Source organism: Pinus tabuliformis, chromosome X (genome assembly GCF_031772625.1).
Source record: "Pinus tabuliformis cultivar Carrire ecotype Pingquan chromosome X, CPIR1, whole genome shotgun sequence".
Taxonomy (NCBI): Eukaryota; Viridiplantae; Streptophyta; class Pinopsida; order Pinales; family Pinaceae; genus Pinus; species Pinus tabuliformis.
This window is the reverse complement of record NC_142308.1, coordinates 1,231,388,842-1,231,404,914: the sequence shown is the minus strand read 5'-3', so window position 1 is coordinate 1,231,404,914 and position 16,073 is coordinate 1,231,388,842.

The following is a 16,073-nucleotide window of genomic DNA, read 5'->3' as shown; positions in this document are numbered from 1 at the left end:
AAAGATACTTCAAAATTTTCTAATGTATTTAGAATTTGACTATCCTCACTGATCTCAGAGATGGTTAGAACTGGTTGTATAGTATCTTCATCCTCTACCCATTCATCTTCTCCTATTTCTGTTATAGCTTTTGCTGGGGGATACAAGTTGAACTTCTTGGTGGAATTACCATCTGATATATACATGTCTCCAGACCTACAGCTTATGAAAGCATCAGCTGTGGCCAGCCAAGGTCTTCCTAAAATAAGAGGATGTCCTCCTAGATTGTTCTTGGGAGTTAAAATCATAAAATCAACTGGATATTCCCAAGAATCTAGAGAGACTGGAATGTCTTCCAATACACCATCAGGTTTAATGATTGATCTATCTGCAAGCTGCAGCAGAGTGGGTGTAAAGAGAAGGTTAGGAAGTTTTAACTGATCCATGGTCTGTCTACTCATGATGTTGATCGTGGCCCCTAAGTCAATCAGAGTATTTGGGATTTCAACCCCATTAATATGAGTTTTGACAATAGGACTACCGGGATCTACATACTTTTGCATGGTAATCTTACCCATCATTATGTCTGCAATTTTTCCAACTAGATGTATCCTTTTGGTATCTCTGGTTCTTTTTACTGTTTTCTTCAAACTCAACTCCTTTATTGTCTTCGCTAGAATGGGAATTTCCTTAATGGCTTGTAACAAGGGGATCTTGATACATACATTCTTCAATTCATCTAGGAAGTTATAGTCAGGCACCCATATCTGCTTTTCCACCCCTTTATCAATTTGCAATCTTTCAGGAAAGGGAGGTGTAGCTGTAGGTGTAGGTTGCTCAACTAGGGGAGTTGTAGAGATTGATTCTTTTTCTTTTTCTTTTTGGATATTTTGGGTTTGAAGTGATACTTCAGAACCTTTATTGACTTTGAGAGATTCCTCCTCAGAAATGCTTGGTTGTTGAACATTTGTGGAAGGTTGATCTAGGATTCTACCTGATCTAAGTTGTACTTCATTGAGAGGAACAACCATATAGGTAGGGAATGGTTGACCTTCCATCACATAAGCATTTTGAGGGTTCCTATTATTCGGATTTGGTAATGGCTGAGAGGGAAGCTGATTTGACTTCTGCTGGGTGAGTTGAGAATTTTGATTTTGTGGAGGAGTTTGTTGTTGTTGAGGGTATGGCAATGATAGTTGTTGACCTTGGTTTGGAAGTTGTGGAGCTTGTTGATTCTGAAATGATGGAGGATATTGATAGAATTGAGCAAGTCTTGCATAAGGATTTTGCATGCTTTGCATCCATGCTTGGAAAGCATTTTGAGGTTGAGGCCAAGGTTGTTGCCAAGGATTCCAATTTGGTTGGGATTGAGAATTCATAGAGTTGTTAAACCCTTGATTCTGTTGTCCTTGCCAAGGTCTCCTTGCAATGACACAGAGAGATTCAAGTGTATCTGGATCCTCTTGAAAGACTGCTTTGAGGCCAGGAATTGAGGGACAATCCTTGGTCTCATGAGTTTCTGAGCAAATTACACATGTTTCTACAACGTGTGCATCTAAGGGACATTCCCTTAAAGCATGTTTCTTTCTACATTTCGGGCAAAAGATAGCCAAAGCCTCAGCTTCTGCTTTCTGTTTATTGTGAATCTTAAGGGTATCAAGTTGTTCATTAAGACTCCCTAAGATGTCAGTTTTAAATTCATCAAGCATATTGCCGATTTCAACCCTACTCACTGATCCTGTTGCAGATTTATTCGCCCTAAGGAGAGAAGGATCTCTAGGCCCTTTTTGAGTTTTTGATTTGCCCCTTGAGAGATGGATACAAAGTTCTGCTATGTCATTGAGAGAAAGTTGAGAAATATCCCCTTTCCCCATCATGTTTAAGATGTCTATCCATTCATCCCTAATGGCTTTTAATAAGAGGGCTTTTAAGGTCTCTTCATCCATGGTATTCATTTTTGCTCTTTTCAAGTTATATTGAAACCTTTCAAGTAAATCTTCTAGACTCTCATCTTCTTTTTGTATCATTTTAAAAACCTCGTCTTTGTGATTAGTAGGCATGCAATAGTCTAAATACCTATCCAAAAATGTCTGTTTCATCTCATCCCAAGTCCTAATGGATTGAGTGAGTAACCCCATGAACCATTTTAAGGCTTGATCCTTCAGTGTTGAGGGGAACAGCTTGAGTTTCTGAGTATCATCCAGATAGTCATAGGTTCGACACACAACTTCAAATTCAAACAAGAATGTTTCAGGGTCCTCAGTTCTTAACCCATGGAAATTTGGGAGGACGGATGGTGATATGTTTTTCATGGTGGCTCGGGAATCCTCATTAACAATGGGAAACCCAAATGAATTATCCCCATCTCTATTTCCTCCTCCAATGGGACCTCTACCTCCTCCATTATTATTGTTATTTCCTCCTCCTCCTCTACCTCTACCTCTACCACCTCCTTCTTCCTCTGCCATGATGATTCTCCTAGGGATTTCAAAATCTTCTGGTTCCTCTACAAAAGGTGAATGAGAAGAGATTTCTCCTTCTTCTTCAGATGATTCCAATTCCTCAATTACAATTGGTCTTCCTGTAGGAGAAAGAGAAGAGTCTCTTCCTGGTTCAAACTCAATAGAAGGTGTAGGAGAGTCAACTCTTGGCTCTTGAATTCCAGGAATTCTAGGACTAGGCGTTTCGGTTGGAGATAAGGGGGGTGTCTCTTGTCTATCCCTTGAAGCAGATGGACTTGTAAAAATTGAACTTCGAGCTCTAGCTAAAAACCGTCCTCTAGAATCTCTAGCTCTATGCATGTCATTTTTTTTTATTATTTTTCTTCAAGTCAAGTTAATAGTTCTTTTTTCTGATCTTCCAGTTCACTCTAGGTGCAAGAAGAGAGCATACTTAAGAAACTACTAAATCAATAACTTCCTCCTTTCTGATCCTCCAGATCACTTTAAAGTGCAAGAGGAGAGCATACTTGGATAGGTTATTAACTTCTTTCCTTGAAATTTTTTTATGTTTTTTTTTCTCTAAGTATGGCTACTTAATTTCACTTCCCCGGCAACGGCGCCAAAATGTTTAGTCAATTTAGTGTTTCTAAATTGATGTCATTAATTGTCAACCCGGGGCTCGTAAGCTGATGAAGTGAAGGTGTACTATATGTACTTAAGCAACTTTCTTAGAGCTTTTGTCGTTTGGGGTGTTGTTTATGGTTAACTTGTCTTCCTAAGATGGAGTGATGATTATAGACAGATGAGTGCAAGTGTGTGAAAAGTGAGTTCTAGATGAGTGAAAGTGTGTGATTGGTGATTTCTAATTACTTGCTGAATTTGTAAAGGAAAAGAACTTGAAAGAAATGAATAAATTGAAATGACTTGAAAGTAAATGACCACGTTCTAATGGCATTAGTCTCTACCCATATTGCTGCAAATAAAAGAAACAAGAAAATCACTTCAAGGATTGATGATAATGATTATCTCCTCCTAACTCCCTGCTTCTACCACATAGTACTGCGTAAAACACGATTAGGAAGTAGCTGAAGACAAATCCAAGAATTGATAAAAACTCTAAGTGACAAATTATAGCACTACTAAGCCTTTTCCATCATACTGCTTCCTACATATGTGATTATGTGTAACAAGTGGAAAAAGTATTAGTGCCACAAGCCAAGACTACTTAAAAACAAGCTGCAATTAATTAGTGTTCTGTTCTCTTGAAAGATAAACTATTCATGATAAAGAGAGCATAAATTAGTTAGCATCCAACTTGTAAAACTAATCTAGAAAGCAGAGTAAAAAGGGCAGCATTATGAATAAGACAACTGCAACTACCATTAGATATTAAAGCAAATACAACACACTCAAACCCGGGTGAAAACCTGCAAAGAAGAAAATCTGATCAGTGAAAATAAAGGCTGCAGCAATGAAAAGAAGTCAAGCTGTACATAACTCAAGAAAGGAAATTCTGTTTGTAAAATAAAGAAATTGCAAAAGTATAAACATGAAAATACTTTACAAGGCTAATACGAACAGGGGCCCTCCATTCATATTATCCACAGAAAACTCAGATGCTCTTAAGACTTCAAAACAACGTTTCCATTACTTTATATGCAGAGATACATAGTCAAAAAGTGCTGGAACAACTCTTATAAAAACAGAGTTTGAAAACGTGCCAAAATTCTCACAATTACATACACTACAGCATCTAAAAGTTAACATAAGCGTACGCAGACGCAAATATATATAGGCATCTGCAAGATGGCCTAATACGTAAACATAAAAACAGAAAATAAACTGACTGTCATGCGTATTAAAGGTGCAGTTAACACGTCATAGGCTTCGTGGTCAAGCTGGAGGTCCTGGTCGATATGGGTAATGAATCCAGCATTAGATCATGTCCCCCACGGCTTTCAAAACACGGACAAGTCACCTTTTCCACCGACGTGATCAAACAGCTTACGTATCAACGTTAAGCTGCCTTTATTTGACCGTAACTTGACCCCCTTTGACCGGAGGTACAAATGACGTGGCCGGCTGAACTGATGGCACAGGAACCTCGAGCACGTATATTCCAACATGCCCACGTGGCTCGTTCTGCAAAATAGCACGTGGAACCTTAAGATCAACAAAATGGCTGCGGGATCATCAGATGGCTGCGGAATCAGCAGATGGCTGCGGAATACCTGCAAGTATGTCAAAAACTAAACAAAACAATCACCCATTAGCAAAGCTCACTTGATCATGTTTAATGACAACTAATGTAATGATCTGGGTGGAAAATGAGGCAAAAGAGAGAGGAAAGTGATGAAAACAGTAGGTAATGATGGATGATAAGGTGTAAAGTAGGGACTCTACAGTGGGTTCCAGGGGTGCGGTCGAGGATGGGGCAGAATGGGACCTGGAAGGGGTCGCGGGCAGTCAATCTGTTACAACTGTGGAGGACCAGGACATTATGCATGAGATTGTACTAACCCAACCTGAATTTCGTGTAGCTATTGTGAACATTTCGATCATTAGCTGCTAGACTGTCCTTTGTTGATAGCACAAATTCAGGTAAAGAGGGCAGCGCAACCAACAACGACCTAGAATGTGTAGATGATGAGGTTTGAACCCCGCGAGGAAGATCCCAAGGTTAACATGATGCTGAAGAGTGGCACAGCCACAAGAGCAGATGGACAGAACCCAGGAGGCGATAAGGGGATGTATTGGGAAGCTCGGGGGAGCTTCACGGAGGTCTCTACCCTAGGTGATAGGGATCAGCCCGAGATAGACAAGGATCCCTCGATGATAACTACCGTTTTAGAGACATGTATGAAATTGCTTCTCGACAACAGGGCGGTTAAAGGCTTACAGGAGTTGATAAATAGGTGTGCAGGGTGGAATGAGCCCCGTGTCATTCAAAAGCTGGGAAGACATACATCGTAGACCGGAAGGGAAATGTGGTTAACAGCACAAATTGACGATTATGAGATGGAGCAGGTAATTTTGGATCTGGGCTTAGATGCCAACGTATTGCCAAAACAGACATGGGAGTGCATGAGTGTTTTACACTACAATGGTCCCCTATCCAATTGCAGATGGAAAATCAACAGAAAGTGCTACCCATGGAAAGGCTGCAAGGAGTAACGTAGACCTTGATGGCACCAGTAACCACATGAATTTTGAAGTTATTGAGCTCATGGATGAAAATATGCCCTATCCTGCGCTGTTAGGAATATATTGGGCCACCAACATGAACGGAGTTATCAATCTAAAGAAGAGGACAATGATATTTGAAATAAAGGCGCTCCACGTCGTTGTACCGCTAGATCTGGCTGAAAGACCACACTACCTCGAACCAGTGCACAACGATTACGAACAAGATTGTAGTTACATAATGACTGCCCAAGGGTGAGGATGGGTCAAGACATTGGAGGATAGAAGAATATCACGAGGGGATGGAGAATTTGGTGCTGATGATTTAGATGAGGAAGACGAGTAGTGGCGATATCGGTTGAACGACGTAACCAAGCTACACTACAACATGGTGACGAAATCATTGTACTGTGTAAAGGCCCAGGATCGTGAATTGCCAAAGTATGATGGATTGATGATGGTATATGAATTTTTGACCAAATTTGAAATAGGAGCACCAACAATTTGACGCGATGAAATGGGCACTGTGTGCAACACCTACACGATGGTGGGGCACACATGAAGGAATGTTCGAAGATTGGTGTGCCTGCAGGTGTATGATGAAGATCAGATTTGGGAAGCCATAAGTATGCATAATAGAGAAATACGATGGTTGTGACGACCTGCGTCTGCACCTTACCAGATGGACCAAAGCTTACGGAGAGGAACCTCAGCTAGAATGGGTGCACTTATTTTATCACACCCTGGATGTCATTCCCAAAAATTGGTATACTGAAGCAGAACTTTGGCACAACATAAGCAAGTGGCATGTCTTGCGCGAAGGGTTCTTAGCGGCATTCATCTTTGAAGATCAATGGATGGATCCTGTAGATGAAGCGCTCTAACTGGTAAAGGCCGCCATTTTTAAGACACCAATAGAACCAGAGGAACCTGCATAGCCTGAATGGTCGTGGCAGCTGAGCCAGGCCCTCACATGCTATAATGTTGAGGTAGAAGATGATGAGGATGATCCGCGAAACGTCAATATTTCGGAATCAGAGGGAAGCCACGAGGTGTGCGGACTCGAAATCGAAGATCATGATAAGATGGCGCTGTTAAAAATAAAACAAGTCAATATAGGAACTGAAGCAGATCCGAAGTATGCAATGTTCGGGGACTATTGGGATGATGCTACAGTAGAAAAGGTCGTCAATTTCTCCGCGAATATCAAGACTTGTTTCCAACAAAGATCACAGAACAAAAAGGGATCCTAGGGGACTTGGGAGTGATGAAGATAACATTCAAGCTAGATGCGAAACCAGTTAAGCAGCGGCCCTCCTGATTGAATCCAAAATACAAAACAAAGGTCTGCAAAGAACTGGACAAGATGGTGGCAACAAGAATCATTGAGCCTATCGAGGAGTCCGATTGGGTAAGTCCAATGGTTGTGTAAGAAAAGAAACAGAAGGGAAAGATTTGGATCTACGTGGATCTCAGGAAGCTCAATGATGCCTGTGTGAATGACCCATTTCCAACACCATTTACGGATGAGGTACTGGAAAATGTGGGGGGGCAGGAAGCCTACTCGTTCGCGGATGGGTTCTCAGGATACCACCAGATCAAGATTGCACCAGAATATAGGAGTAAAACAATTTTCGCCATCGAATGGGGTTGCTTTCAGTACACAGTGATGCCTTTTGGTCTGAAGAACACACTGGCGAAATTTTCACGAATAGTGGTCCCAACATTCAAAGAATTTATACACAAGTTTTTAGAGGTCTATCTAGACGACTGGACTATGTTTGGACTCATCAAAAAGCATGTAGTGAGCTTACGGTTAATGTTGGATACTTGTTGATGACACTAGATTGCGCTGAATCTCAAGAAGTGTACTTTCCTTGTCTCGTTTGGGAACCTCCTAGGCCACGTGGTCTATAAGCAAGGCCTGATGGTGGATCCGACAAAGATCGCCGTCATACTTAATTTGCAAGCGTCATGCAGTGTCAAGCAATTACGTGCCACACTAGGGTACATAGGATACTATCGAAAGTTCATCAAAAGCTACACTCAGATCATGGCTCTGATGGAATAGTTTCTGAATAAGTGCGCTACTTATTGCTGGAACGAGGAATGTAACAAAAGTCTAGAGATGCTTAAGGAAAAGATGGCATCAGCCCCTATATTGGTCTTTCCAAAATGGGATGTTGAATTTCATGTGCATGTCGACACGTCATGTATCACGTTAGGGGTAGTACTTACACAACTAGGAGCGGAGGGAATTGACCACCTGATTGCGTTCGCAAGTCGCCAGTTGTCAAAAGCTGAGAAGAACTATTCCACTACTGAGCGCGAGGGATTAGCGATGGTATACGCGCTTCAAAAATTCTACCATTATCTACTGGGAGGTCACTTTAAGATGTATACCGATCACTCGGCGTTAAAATACCTCATGAATAAGCCTGCGTTGGGGTTGTATCTGTCGATGGTTGCTGTTATTCCAGGAGTATGACTTTGAGGTCATCGTTAAGCCGGGACGTCTAAATGTAGGCCCCGATCACCTGTCCCAAATTGAGACCGGTGAAGAACCCACAAATCTAGAAGATGGACTTCTGGATGCTCAGCTATATGCGGCGCGCATAGAGGATGGTCATTTTGAAGATATATTCCATTTCTTAACTATAGGGACTGTGTCGTAGGGATACTCCGTTCAACAAAAGAAGGAATTGGTGATACGCGCAACAGAATTCACGGTGAGTGCAGGACACCTCTACAAAATGGGCAACGATGAGATTCTGTGTTGGTATGTCCTGAAGTTCAAGCATGGATAGATCCTGGCTGAAGCCCACGAGAGGGTTGCTAGCGGACACTATGCCGGTCACGCCATAGCCCAGAAGATACTTCGCATCGGATTATGGCGGCCCACTCTGCATCAGGATTCGAAAGCTCACTGCTGAGCCTGCGACGTCTATCAACAGACGGGGAAACTGTTGTGGAGAGATGAAATGCTGCTCCAACCGCAGATGATGCTACAGCCCTTCGAAAAGTGCGCAATCGACTTTGTAGGACTTATTGAGCTGCGAGGAAAAATGGGTGTGCGCTATATCATCACTGCAATAGATTACTTAACCTGATGGGCTAAGGCACAATCGGTTAAGGATTGCATGGCTACAACAGCTGCGAAGTTTTTGTTTGAGAATGTACTGACAAGGTTTGGTTGTCCCAAAATTCTCAAGAGCAATCGGGGAATGCACTTTTTGGATGAAACCCTCAGCGCACTCACTGAGGAATTCCAAATATATCATCAACAGAGTATGCCATACCACCCACAAGAAAATGGAATTGTGGAGGCATCAATAAAATCTTGGAGACTGCATTGACCGAGGTCTGTATTGCATGACAAAATGACTGGGACTTGCGCATCCCTGCTGTGCTATGGGCATATCGAACCACATGCAAGAAATTGATGGGCCAGACACCTTTTGTGGTTAGTCTATGGCAAGGAGGCTGTCATGCCTATGGAATATATTATGCCTAGTCTGCGGATCACAGCAATCACAGGTATGGCAGACTACAGGTCTTTGGAGGAAAGGCTCGCGCAGCTCAAAGAAATGGAGGAGGAAAGATTTTTGGTAGGATTCCTTCAGCAAGTACAGAAACAACGGGAAAAAGCGTGGCATGATCGCCATATCAAGGTGTGCACCTTCAAGGAAAATGATCTAGTATTGCTATACGACAATAAATTCGAGAAGTTCCCTAGAAAAATTCGAATGCATTGGTTGGGACCTTATGTCATCAAAGAAGTTATGGATGGAGGTGCAGTTCAACTTGCCAAACTCAATGGGGACCCCTTTCCAGGCCGAGTAAAAGGTAGCCGTCTGAAGATCTATACAGGCGAGCCAGCCTCTTGACTAACCACTCGAGGGACAGTCTCACTGCTCCAGCTAGTTGAAAGAGGGCATGGGATGATAAAGCAGTCTGGAAGAAAGAGGCGCGAGTGCCAGGATCCATGTCTATTGGGCCCATCATCAGGACCGCAGCTGCACGATCAGAAGTACGTTGTTGCTTTGCTCCGAGCAAAGGTGATCATACATGTCACTATTCATGACATGATGTCTACATTATGGCAAAAGGGAGCGGGTAACGGGAAATTAAAGGAAGGAGTATGAGCTAGACGTGGCATGAGCTACTGCAAAATTTACATGGGGACATTGGAACAAGTGGCAATCCAGGAATTTGAAATTTGACTCACTTATAAAACACTGCAGAACAACTACCAGGTGACTTACACTTCCACAAAGCATATGTTGAGTCTTGACATGGCGCTGTTTATTATCTCTGCACAAGGAGTAATCCTGCAGGTGGTAATATGGCCAAGAAGGCAGACGAACTATCTCAGAAGCATGGTGTTGATAGCCATGGGTGTCCCGCAGCCTGTAGCCTCAACAGTAGGGGATGTACCGGAAATGAGAAGACATGAAGCATAAGTGTTCTGGATGCTATCGCCCTGTCCATGGGCAGGTCGACAAGCTACAACAATTCAGCGAAAATATGGGAAAACAGAGACCATGGGTCAGAACGAAGTTACTAAGGTGTCTTTGAAAAATGATAAGCAGTGGGATTTACCAGACAACAACAATGGTCTCGTAAAATTGCAACACAAGCTGCACCAGACAGTGCGACGCGAAGATACGACTGTTGGAAGTGGTTATGGAGGTACAAGGAGGTACCATTTGAGGCTTCCCCGCTCGAACTAAATTTGTATCAGGCGGTGTTCTGTGTTAACTGAGCAGAGCAGAATGAGCATCATCGGTGGGAAGAAGTAGTAAAAACACTGAAGCAGGAGCTGGACGAAGCGTTGTAGGAGACAACGACGAAGCAGTGGGACGATGAGTGTCACTCAGAGGGAGGAACTGCGAAGCCATGGTAGCACGTCGCACCACACCAATGAGTGACTCGGGACGAGTCACAATAATTGTGTTGAGGGACTGTTGGGTAGCCGAGGTCCCGCGTAACAGTTTTGGGACAAAAAGCCTAGAAATTAGGATTAAACTATTGTAAAAACTCTGAAGTATGTGGAGCGTGAAATGTAAGAGGTCGAGTCAAAAGGGTAGTCCACCCAAAAATAATGTAAAGAAATGTAGGATGAGTTGGCCCACCTATAGATCGCGCTCCATGGAAAGGTATAAATAGAGTGAGGTTCTATGGGTAGAGTAGCTAAGTTTTGGGTATGATTTTGGAGATTTGAAATGTAATGGGTGTTTGGAAAGAGCATTCTAAGAGTGTTTGTAAGTCCGAGTCGAGGGTTTGGGTAGAGGATAGAGGATCTGCAGTTGTGTGCACAGAGGCCTGGAAGAGTCCACAGCTGTGTGCGCGGACCCCTGCAGCTGAGTGCACAAGAAGATCTGGATGTAAGGTTGATAAGTGGAAATAAAGATAAGTTCTTCTGAATTCTGTGTTAATCTGAACTATCGCACCTTTGTTCTTTTATGATTAATGAAACTGTTTTGATCTGCGCGCATATGATTATTGAGTACTTGTGAATCGAGTCTAATCTTGATATGCTAACTAAATGAAGGAAGTAAATGTGTGCTTAAAGACCTCTCTAAGTAGATCTGGGTTATAATAATTACTTGAGTAAATCAGATCTGTAATCAGCGTAGTAAGATAAAGTTAAGATTATCTGGATCTGCACGGATCTAGCGCAGCGCAAAGCTATAGGACGACGCGCGAACCTCTCTGACCACATCTAGACATCCCAAGGGTGCAGAAACCTAGTTCCAGCACCCTCCCCTGCTACCTCAGGTGAGACCTCAGTCCGTGCTTCGCGGGCTGTTGCCGAAAGGACTAGTAGCTGCAGGATTTGCTTGGCTACATAATTCTTCCGAACTTGGGTCAGGCCCATATAAGCCAACAATACCCACAAGTAATTTCCTCATCCATATGGCCTCCCATGCTTCCTGACTTGTAGTCATGTGTTCAACCTCTGTTGAGTTGAATGCCACATACCTCTATTTCCTACTATACCAGGAAATAGCTGCAGACCCAACACTGAAGATAGCACATGAAGTACTTTTCTTGTCTGATGGACTCCCTGCCTAATCTGCATCAGTGAAACCTTGGAGCTTCACTCCCTTTGTCCTCCTCTACCATAGCTCATTCTTAGTTGTACCTCTGAGGTACCTCGAAACATGATTTGTTGCCTTTGAATAAACCTTGGTGGGCTTAACCATGGCTTGAATCAACTAATTAGATGCATAACATATGTTAGGCCTTATGCTCACCAGATACATCAAGGATCCCACAAGTTGTTTGTAGATGGTAGCATCCACTGCCTCTCCTAAAGAATCACTCTCCTTCCTCCAATTTTTAGCTAGAGGTGTGTCCATAGTCTTGCGGTTCTCCATATAAAATTTCTAAAGTATTTGGAGGCGTACTTACCTTGACTCACAAAAATCTCACCATCACCCTACCATACTTCCAACCCAAGGAAGTTATGTATTAATCCCATTTCCTTCATCTTCGAATCACTACTCATATCCTCTAAGTATCAAGTCACCAACATACAATACCAAGATAAGTGACTTGAAATATACCATAATGTGATAGAGGTTGGCATCTACTTCACTTTTGGTGAATCCCAATCAACTGATGTATGTATAAAGTTGAGTGTACCATTCTCAGGTTGCTTGTTTGAAACCATACAGGGCTCTTTTGAGTCTACACATGTCTCCCATTCATATGTCTCAAATCCCTCTAGCTTCTCTATGTAAATTTCTTCCTCAACAACACTATTGAGAAAGGTGGTATTCACATCCATCTGGTGTATCTTCCACCCCATCGGTGTAACTAATGCCAGAATGGTTATGATCGAGGAATGTCTTTCCACTATGAAAATGTTTCATCATAGTCCACTCCCTCTACCTCAGAGAAGCCTTTGGCCACAAATATAGCCTTGTACTTCTCGATGCTCCCATGAGCTGCATGCTTCACTTTGTAGATCCATATGGAACCAACTACTGACTTGTTCTCTGGCCTCAGCACCACCTCCCATACATTGTTCTTCATGATGGATTCATACTCCTCCACCATGGCATCAACCCCAACTGGTTGAGAAATTGCTTCCTCAAATGAAGAAGGCTCTGATTCAATGAGCTTTGTAATGAGATCCATATACCCAATGTACCTATCTGGTGACATCTTCTTCCTGTGTTAAGATGAAGGAGCTCCCACATGCTCCTGTGCATCTTGTATCAATCTGTCATCTTCTTTGGTTCTCTTCCTCCCCTCAACGAAAGATTTTGGTTGAGTGGGTGCCTCCACTCGACCTCTTGTCTACTCCTCTGCATGTGGCTGCTCCAAAACCTTTTAAATCTTTGCATGAGGCTCCTCCTTAGGAACAATAAACTCCTCCTATGATGGGATACTCAACTCTCATTCTAGAGAGCATCTCATAGCCTTCTCCTCATCAAATATGACATCTCCTTCATTACTATCATGCTGGGTGATAAAAAATACACCCTATATTTATGTGGTATCTCTATGTATCCTACAAAGGATCCCATCTCAGTTGCAGGCTCACGTATCTTCCTGTTATCCTTGGAGACATGGAAATTTACGGTAGCTCCAAAAATTCTGAAATGAGATACAACTGGATTCCTCCCATAAAAAGCTTCGGGTGTGATCATGCCAAGTATTCTATGAGGACTCTCGTTCTACAAATAGATTGCATTGTTGCATGATTATTCCCATAGGTGTAATGCCAGCCCCTAATCATGAAACATGGCTCTTGCTACTCCCACTATTATTTTGTTCTTCCTTTCAACTACCCCATTTTGTTGTAGGTTATAGGGTGGTATCAATTCTCTTCTAATACCATATTTGGCATAAAAGTACTTAAAGGTGCTAGATACATAGTCTCCTCCATTATCACTTCTCAAGGCTTTCAATTTTTGACCAGTATCCATTTAAACCGATGCTTTGAATTCAACAAATTTTGATAAAATTTCATCCTTCTTCCACATGAAGAAGATCCAACATTTTGTTGAAAAGCCATCAACAAAAATAACATAATGCATGTGTTTTGTTATATAGGTTGTAGAAAATGGTCCACATACATTAGAGTGGACTCACTCCAATATTACTCTAGCTATGTTATCTTGGCCCTAGAAGGTGGATTTGACATATTTCCCCAATGTGCACCCCTTGTAGACATCATTTTGGTCAAGGGTGCATTTTGGGAGACCGGTGGTAATCTTCTGCATGATTTTTAAGGCCCCATGGTGTAAGTCTCCCACGTGTTTGTGCCAGATTTCTCCAACATCCCAAGTCTGCACTCCTCCTACCTTGCTACTTATTGCAACACAAGCTTCCACCCCAAGTTTTTATAGGTTGTTCACACAAAATCCAATTTGTTTCACTTTCTCGATAGGTACATGTCTCATAAAGGATTTCCCCTTACTGAAAACAACATCATAGCCATGATCCTCCAATACAACTATAGAGATCAAGTTCTTCTTCATCTAAGTACATACATGACATCTTTCAAATGAAGATGGGAGCCTGACTCCCTCTTAAAGGTTACAATACCAGTTCCTTTGGTATTGTACCACCCATCATCCCCAATTTTTATGTGCATCTGGAGATCCTTCTCCTCTAGGCTACTAAATAATTATTTACATCATGTCATATGGAACCAGGCACCTGAATATAGATACCAGACACTCCCCATTATAGTGTTTTCCATACATGCAATCAGGGTGAATTCTAATTCAAATTTTGAGGCAAGTGCTTCACCTCCTACTCCTCTTGAAGGCTTCTTGTTATACTTCTTGTGCGAACACTTTGTTGCATAGTGCCCGAATTCATGACAACAGAAACATTTTATCTTGCTCAAGTCCTTATTCTTGCCATTGTTTGGGCTAATCTATGGTTTACTTTGGGCCTTCTTTCCTTTTCCCTTATTTCCCTTTCCAACCAAGGAAAAATTCTCTTCCTCCTCAGATTTGGATATTACTCCATCTCTAGTGTTCCATTGAATTTCTTCCTGCACTAAATCAGATCGAAGTCTCTCCCAATTTGGTAATTTTTCCCTTCCATTTACAAAGTCCCAATAGTTGTGCCAGGATTTTAGAAGGCCTAGGAGGGCTAAGATCATTAGTTCTAGAGAGGGAATATTTTCTCCAACTCCTCCAAGCTCATCTCAACACTGAGTGAACCCAAAGAGTAATGTGGAATGGTTTCTCCTTTATGCAATTAGATATTTCTGATCTTGCCCCTCGATGCCAATCCTATTGGTGTGTTAGGATTCAAAGTAACTTTTCCTTCCCCTAATATTATTTTTTAACTTGAGGAGGTGGAGGATTTTGACGATGGCATATTATGTTCTTCTAAGCAATGTGAGTAGGCCTTTTACTTAGATGTTCTAGGTAAAACAATTTGTTCATATGTTGTTAGATACGATCCAAGAGGAAGGTTTGTAAAGTATAAATAATTGTGGTTGGATCAATATATTATTTTGCAGCCATATTTTAGAGTGGAATATTTGGAGGAATCAACTTTATGTGTCATTTTTACTACTCCCACCTTGAAAATTTCCAAAGAAAAGCTTTAGGATCCATATTGAGGCCTTAAATGACCACATTTTTTGGTCTCAACCTTATTATGGATCTCGATTTCATAATTCACATACCTATTGATAGAAAAGAAAATCCCAACAATAGTTTGTGACTCTCTATGTCATGAGGTCCCAATTGCACCTCACAAAATTTGCTATGAGACTAAAATTCAAATTTTGGCTCAGCTCCTGTGCTTAGTTGTGTGTAAGTACTATGAGATGTGTGTGCTCATTACAATGATGGGTGCACCTATGGGGCTAGTAGCTATATTAAATGCAATAATGAAATAATTATAACCTATTTAAAGGGGGAAATTGATGAGAAAATTTGAGGTGATGAGTAAAAAATTACATATATCCACATTTAAGGATTGTTTATTATAAATCTGGAAGGCATTGCACACTTATCTTATCAAAACAAGACATATAATAGTCATTGACCAAACCAATAAGTACCCAATGTAGTCAAAACTGAGTACAAGGGATGATACTTCCCAAGGATCAAATTTGAAATTCTTCTTCTCCAACAAGTCCTTATTAAGTACCTTTTGAATTTGAAATCCATTGCAGGCGGTTGTCAAATTTGTTAGCTAGTAATAGATGATAACGTTAAGAGTATCTAGCATATCCATTAGTTCTCGTAGTTTATTATTTACCTCTTTAAACATGAAAATTTCCTACTAAAGTATAAAGGATATCTCATATGTATTTTGTTTCTTATTTTGTTGTTATGAATATACTTATTCACTCATTTGGACTGTTATCACCCCAAGAAACTCTCCTAGGTTGTATCTCAGAGATGCTCAGGAACATTACAAACTCAACAAAATGTTAGATAAATGGTGGGTGAATGAAATAAATGCTGCATATTCAAGCCA